At 36.4% G+C, this 6,741-nt stretch overlaps 1 long non-coding RNA gene across 5 annotated transcripts; it reads left to right on the forward strand.

Moving 5' to 3' along the window:
- Positions 1-146: 146 nt before the first annotated feature.
- On the forward strand, positions 147-5,746 carry LOC137488257 (uncharacterized). 5 transcript variants are annotated; one of them, XR_012393974.1, is made up of 8 exons: positions 147-252; positions 389-476; positions 1,211-1,294; positions 1,413-1,467; positions 1,567-1,642; positions 1,717-1,893; positions 2,229-3,226; positions 3,374-5,746. It is a non-coding gene; the product is annotated as an uncharacterized lncRNA (long non-coding RNA). The 5 variants fall into 5 exon arrangements; XR_011007224.2 differs by lacking the exons at positions 147-252; positions 3,374-5,746 and having other exon boundaries at positions 366-476; positions 2,229-3,139; XR_012393972.1 differs by lacking the exons at positions 147-252; positions 389-476; positions 3,374-5,746 and adding an exon at positions 539-1,090 and having other exon boundaries at positions 2,229-3,139.
- The last annotated feature ends 995 nt before the right edge of the window (positions 5,747-6,741 follow it).

Below are 6,741 nucleotides of genomic sequence, written 5' to 3' on the forward strand. Positions count from 1 at the left end.
TTAAAAACGTAAATACTGGTCTTTGCTTACTGTTTAAGTCCCTATAGTATATATGGGATGTAGAATAAGAACCATGCAGAGGGACAGCATATTCATACAGGTGGTGATGTTGCTGTCTCTTTAAGAATTTGGCTTGTTGAGACGTTATAGTAGTGTTTGTTACTGAGGCGGTCGGTCGAGTATGCTGGCTGTTTACACAGAACTTCGCACGCTTTTTAAAGAAAAGTCTATCTTGGAGTCCACACTTTTCAGGTAAGAATGTATTAAAGATATATTTTCAGTCTCATTTTTACATGTGAAGCCGTGTTCTGTTGATTTTGTCTGACTCTCTGGTATCGGCTTTCCCCCGCTTTGTGCTCCGGACTGGCTGGTGTACGTTGGCCTGCAGGATGGAGTTTGCTAAGATGTCTGCAGCTTATTAAAGAAGTTAATACAACGTGATATCGAAGTCACCGAGGGACATAACGTTATAGAAGGTAAGTACTATATGCTGTTAGTTTTCTCGGTGTAAAAGTTCCCTTTATCGCCTACGTTACGTATTCGCGCCTTATATGTTACGTTACGTTACTGCTTTATTAATAAGTGTTGCCACGGCGGAATATAATCGCAACCCAGATAGCAAAATACACTTGGGCCAGTTGCGGCTAGATTCTCGCCTGCCCGAGTCCGTCTGCTGTATCGTTACTCGGGCCAGATGCGGCGGCAGAAGCGAGCCGACGCTGCCGTAACCGTGCACCGGAATCGGGCCGTGAGTAATGTGCGGTGTGGCCCGGAGCTGGCGCGACTGAAGTCTTCATATACCTTGATACAAAACCTTTTGTTATTAATACTGGAATTTGTAATTATCGATAATGTTTTATATTTTGAGGCCATTTTCTAGCCACGGTTGACCGCGGAAATGTAATTTTAGACGGTTATATACACCGCCATTTTGTGAAGAAAAATCACAATTTTGTCACCGGCAAAGCGACTGATTATGTAAACGTGGCTAGTTACAAACGTGGCGTGTGTATGCTTGTACAAATCTTCGTTTCAGTATCTAAGTTACATTAATGTTGAGGAGTGTCCACAAACTCTCATGTCCAGAATTGTTGGTGCTTTACTATCGTTTAACGTTATACTTATATATAAATAAAATACTATAAATAAATAGTTATTGCTTTATCTTATTGCTTTCCTAAAGTTTATGAAGTTTCCAATTGTCTTTCAGGACAAGATTGAACAACATAATGCAGGCTAACAGCATTAGACCAATGAAGGCATGTCATATGAAAGCATGGCTCAGTTACAAGATGTAAGTATGTCTCATTATCCTTTACCATGGTTTTAATGGCTTACATACTATTTTAAATTTGTAGGTTTTTACTTACAAACAACAATAAATGTACACCCTGTTTATAATTATTTTCTAGGTTTTCATCGAAAGATGAGAGATCAACTGAAGAATGCTATGGATCTGACTCTAAGGTACTCTTTCTAAACTTTCTCCACTTGATTAATATTATTAAATTCTAGCTTTGGATGGATACCTTCATATTTGTTTGTATGCCACATCTTATGTTCCAGGAATTGATTTTACAGCAGCACTTCTCATGTTGCCAGCCTTGTTAAGCGAGACACTTCAACATTTCGTTGTGCTCTGGTGCGTATGTTGTTTTCTGTTTAGTATATGCTGTGATAAATGCATTTTATAATGCTTGATATTCTTTATATTAGGATGACGCAGTGGGTAGTGCTGTCACCTTACAGCAAGAAGTTCGCTGGTTCGAGCCTCGGCTGGGTCAGTTGGCATTTGTGTGAGGAGTTTGCATATTCTTCCAGTGTTCGTGAAGGTTTCCTCCAAGTGCTCCGGTTTCCCCACAAGTCCAAAGACATGCGCTATAGCTGAATTTGGTAAGCTTATTTGTCTGTAGTGTATAAATGTGTGTGTGAATAAGTGTGTCTGGATGTTTCGTAATACTGGGTTGCAGCTGGAAGGGCATCTGCTGCATAAAACATATGCTGGATAAGTTGGTGGTTCATTCCACTGTGGCGACCCCAGATTAATAAAGGGACTAAGCCGAAAAGAAATTGAATGAATGAATGAAATTTATATTAGTCTTTTAATCTGTGATACTTTTTTTTTAATCAGTGAATATTAATTATTTTACTTTCTATGCATGTTGATTTTCTCTTCATCAGTGATAGAGTGACTGATATTAATGTAATTATTGCTTTGTCATTTACAGTGAACCATCTTCACCACATCCAACAGTTCAAGTACAGGAGGAGGCCACCGACTGGACAACTGTGTTAACAAGACGAGTCACGGCAGTCTTCAGAGTTGATGGGATTGCGATTGGCCGGGCTAATGATGTGGACGAATATACATTTTTGACATATCCATCTTATAAGAAGAACACCTTGATGTTTCTGCTGTGGAATGTTTTGAATGAACGGTGGACGGTGACAAGCCTCGATCTACTCCAGTTACCAGAGTGATCAACCTTGTTTTTTGTTTCTCTACATGCTCTTGGGATAATCACAATCATCAAGTTAATCCAGCACACTGCTATCATTCATGCATAAAGCAAATTTTTAAATAACTTGTGGTCCTAATGACTATCAAAGAACATTTTCCAGATATGAGTGCTTCACATGTCATGTTTATCAAAAGCATAAACACATATTGTGTTACAACAAATTACAACTCCACTTGAGGATGATGAGGAGTAATCTACTGGTGTTGAGGAAGAGGCTACTGATGTATTTGGTTTTCTGCACTGTTGAAGCAATTTATAGAGAAAGTTTGCCTTCAATCTGAAATACAGAGAAAATTTTGATGACAAATTATTTATTATGACCGAGTATTCTGACTAAAGACAAATACTTTGGACTTTATAAAGTGAAGTACTTGATGTAGCCTGTGTAATGTGTTTATAAATCTTAAACAGTATTCTTGTGGTCTTTGTATTAAGGGTAGGTTATATACTGTACAGTGAGTGAACAATTTTTATTTGTTTTCTAAATTGTTCTTTTTACTGTTTTACATGTCTGCTTTATATTTACTGTGTAATTTTATTTCTTGACACATTCAGTTGTGAGTTGTAATGAAATATTTCTACATTAATAAATAAAAATGGACATCTGCGAACCAAAATATTTTATTTATTTATTTGTGCATGCAGTCACCAAAGGATCAAAATGCCTGGGTCAGTACCCTGAAAATGCTATATAATATAAAAAGGTACATTTTTGTACCTTCGGTGGGGGTACAAAATTGTCCCTTAAAGGGTACAAATGTAGAAGGTACAATTTTGTACCTTTAAATAGAGGTACAAATTTGTACCCTTAAGGGTACCACCCCAGTGACGGGCCATTTGTACCCTAAAAGGTACAATTTTGTACCTTTTTTTCTGAGAGTGTATGTCAAAATCCAGAGGAAAAAACACCATTTTAACTAGTGACTTGGACCATGTCCTGTATGGCTATGCTAATATTGTGACACCCACGATTTCTAGTTTGGTTTTATTGGGAAAAAACGTCTGTACCTTTACTTCAATCCAAAGCTACCATACAATATATAATACAAATTAGCAAAATGCTAACAAGCTGCTAACCTGGATTAAAAAAGGAACGCGTATCAGTTTGCATGATATGTCATCACTAACATTTTATCACGTTGCAAACAGGATTTAACACAATGCTAGCAATGTTTCTTTTTTATTTAAAGCCTCTGAAACAATAAATAAGCTGGTATACAAATGAAAAAGGCAGTAAATAACATTCTCACAGGGGATTTGGGTTTGGCAACACTTTCCTTTATTTAAAAAATAGTAGGATTTGAAGAATGCAATTTAGTGCACCACCTAATATATTTATAGTGCTTTACATGTAGCAAAATACTCCACAGGACAAATCTGGGTTCACAAGATATCTGATAACTGCCACTCATCAGGACACTACATTAAACACACCACTCAAGAGCATACGTTTCTACAGCTTGTATATGCAGTTTAGTGGCGGTGGTGGTTAGAATGGCATTACAAAAATACAGATATGACTGAATAACTTTGTATTCTTTTACCTCATTGAACCAAATTAATATAATATGGCAGTGTCTGTAAATGGGAGGGAAAATGCAAACAAATCAATAATTAATTTAGCTGTGCTGTCAATAGATCGCCAATAGAATATTCCTGCTTCATGAAATACTGCCAACATGTAATTCAGATTCCCAACATTTATGTCTTTAACAGGTACAAAACAATGATAAAAATAAACATTACAACACCATGAATTGGGTACAAATTAGCTTCAAAGAAAAACAAATCCCAAAATATACAATCAGATGGCATGGATGTGCAAGCTTTCAGATGTTCTGGGGGTATGGATTTTTCAATCTGTGCCATCTTCAATATACATATAAGGAGATTACCCACATAACAAAATATCTCTGGCCCAGCTCTGGTCCACTTAATCAGCTTTTGCTTGGCTCACATGCTGCAGTGAATTACGGTACATGACTGGACCAAGTCTGGCTTCCAGACAAAGGGCCAAATATGGACCATATCTGGCCAAGTTAATAACCCATAACTGTGCCTAAACTGAGCCAGATATGTTGGTGTGTCAAAACTGCAAAGATAGTGCCACCTCTGCCAAACCCAGGCCATGTTTGGCCATCATGCTGTGTGCCAGTGACGGAAGAATGCCTGCTGTGCCAGATTTATGCCAAACCTGGGCCAGAATTCTTTGCTACCTGTGTATTTAGCATTGGGCAGTTCATTATTAATAAACTTTACTGACAATCTTCTTTCAAATAGTTAAAAACCGTAATCTATGTGCTGTGTTTATAATGTTCACCCGACATAAGTTAATTCTAATCTGACAACAACAAAAATAGCAGAGAACAAACACATTTAGAAAAACTAAAGGTTTATAATGCAAAATCAATGAATTTTTAGCACACCCTTGAATTCGATAAATGACAAAATATATGATACAAAAACAATGACGACCTACAACAATGAACGATGTACAAAAATAGGAACTAAAAAAATGACATGAAATCCCTTGTGTTAGAGATTCTCTTGCACCTTTAGATGTTTAGACACATTTAGACAGTTAGAAAATAGCAATATCAATGCATATTAAACAGATATGCCCCAGATGTCAAACACATTTGCAACGGTTTATGAGATGATCCGTACTGAAATGTTTACATGCATTAAGCTTGACACAAATGCATTGAAAAACCCACAAAATAACAAGAGAAAAAAGAAAGAAAATTGTTAATGTCAAGCTGCTGCTGGTTGAAAGTTATAGTGTCAACTTAACATCAGACAATTTCAGGATTTAATACACAACGTAGCCTATAACATGTGTGGGGAAAAAATCGGTATTGTATATACATAAGTATATACGTTTAGAAGAATAACAAAGGAGAGTCATCTTTTAAAACTCAAAACGTTGGAACAAAGACCAAGACATCTTTTCAAACTCAAACAATTCCTAACCTTGGAAAGCTTGAAGGATTAGTTCACAGGATGCAATTTTGCAGCCAAAGTTTGTAAATCAGTCAGATAAGAGAGCTGGACGACGTCACTGAAGTTTAGCGTGTTGGGGTTAGAGATACACCAAACAGATGGAGCGCATCGCTGCAAACCTAATCAAAGCTAGTATTGACCAACTCCACAGTGTTCTTGAAGATAAAATGGATTTGAAGCAGGACCACCAGGCGCAACACACACACACACACACACACACACACACACACACACACACACACACACACACACAAAAAACATTTTCATTCACGATGATAATGTTGACTGTGTGCCTACTGGAGCCAATCTTACATATTACAGAACGTTCTTGTATTATTTGGGTTTGCTAGCAATAGTGAACATGCTGGGTTGATTGAAAAAAGCTGTAGATTTCAGTCTTCTTCATAAACACCTTGTAAATTTAGACACCCTTAAAGTGATAGTTCATCCAGAAATTAAAATTCTGTCATCATTTATTCATCCTCCACTGTTTCAAACTGGTTTGAGTTTATTTTTTCTATTTCTGGTTTGAGTTTTATCATCTGCTGAACACAAAGAAAGATACTGAAGAAGCACTATCCTGCCTGCCTGAATTACTGGAATGTTGGAAAATTCGAAATATAACAGCTTCTTTTTCATCGTAAGCTTTTTTTGACACGATCTATTTTGTAAAAATCCCTTTAGAAATAAGGATGAATTGAAAATATTAAAAGCAGCCACTGGCTTCTATATATTTTTTTCTTTCTATTATGATTGTCGGTGGTTCTTTTTTTATCCAAATTTTTCGAAACATCTTGTTTTGTGTTCAACAAAAGAAAGGTATTCTTGAGTGAGAGTTAAGAATGAGAAAATATTCACTTTTTGGCCAACCATAAAACTATTGATAACCAACTCAATGCCGCTGCAAAACTTTTTGATTTAAAGGCCAATTTGTATGAATTCGTACAATCTAATTCGTGCAATTTAGTATGATTTGCTCATCACCCAATGACGGTTGGGTTTAGGGGTGGGGTTCAGTTAATAGTACTATAGTAACCTGTTATGTAGTAGAATGTACTCTGAATTACAATTTTTTTATTTGTAATTTGGGAGAAATGTTATAGTTTGAGACTTTTATATGAAAACAACAAATATTAATATTATTCTAAAACCCATACCCAATTAATCCAGAGAAAATTTATATTTTCAAGTGGTCTCTTAAAGGCATAGTTCACTC

Source organism: Danio rerio, chromosome 18, assembly GCF_049306965.1.
Source record: "Danio rerio strain Tuebingen ecotype United States chromosome 18, GRCz12tu, whole genome shotgun sequence".
Lineage (NCBI taxonomy): Eukaryota > Metazoa > Chordata > Actinopteri > Cypriniformes > Danionidae > Danio > Danio rerio.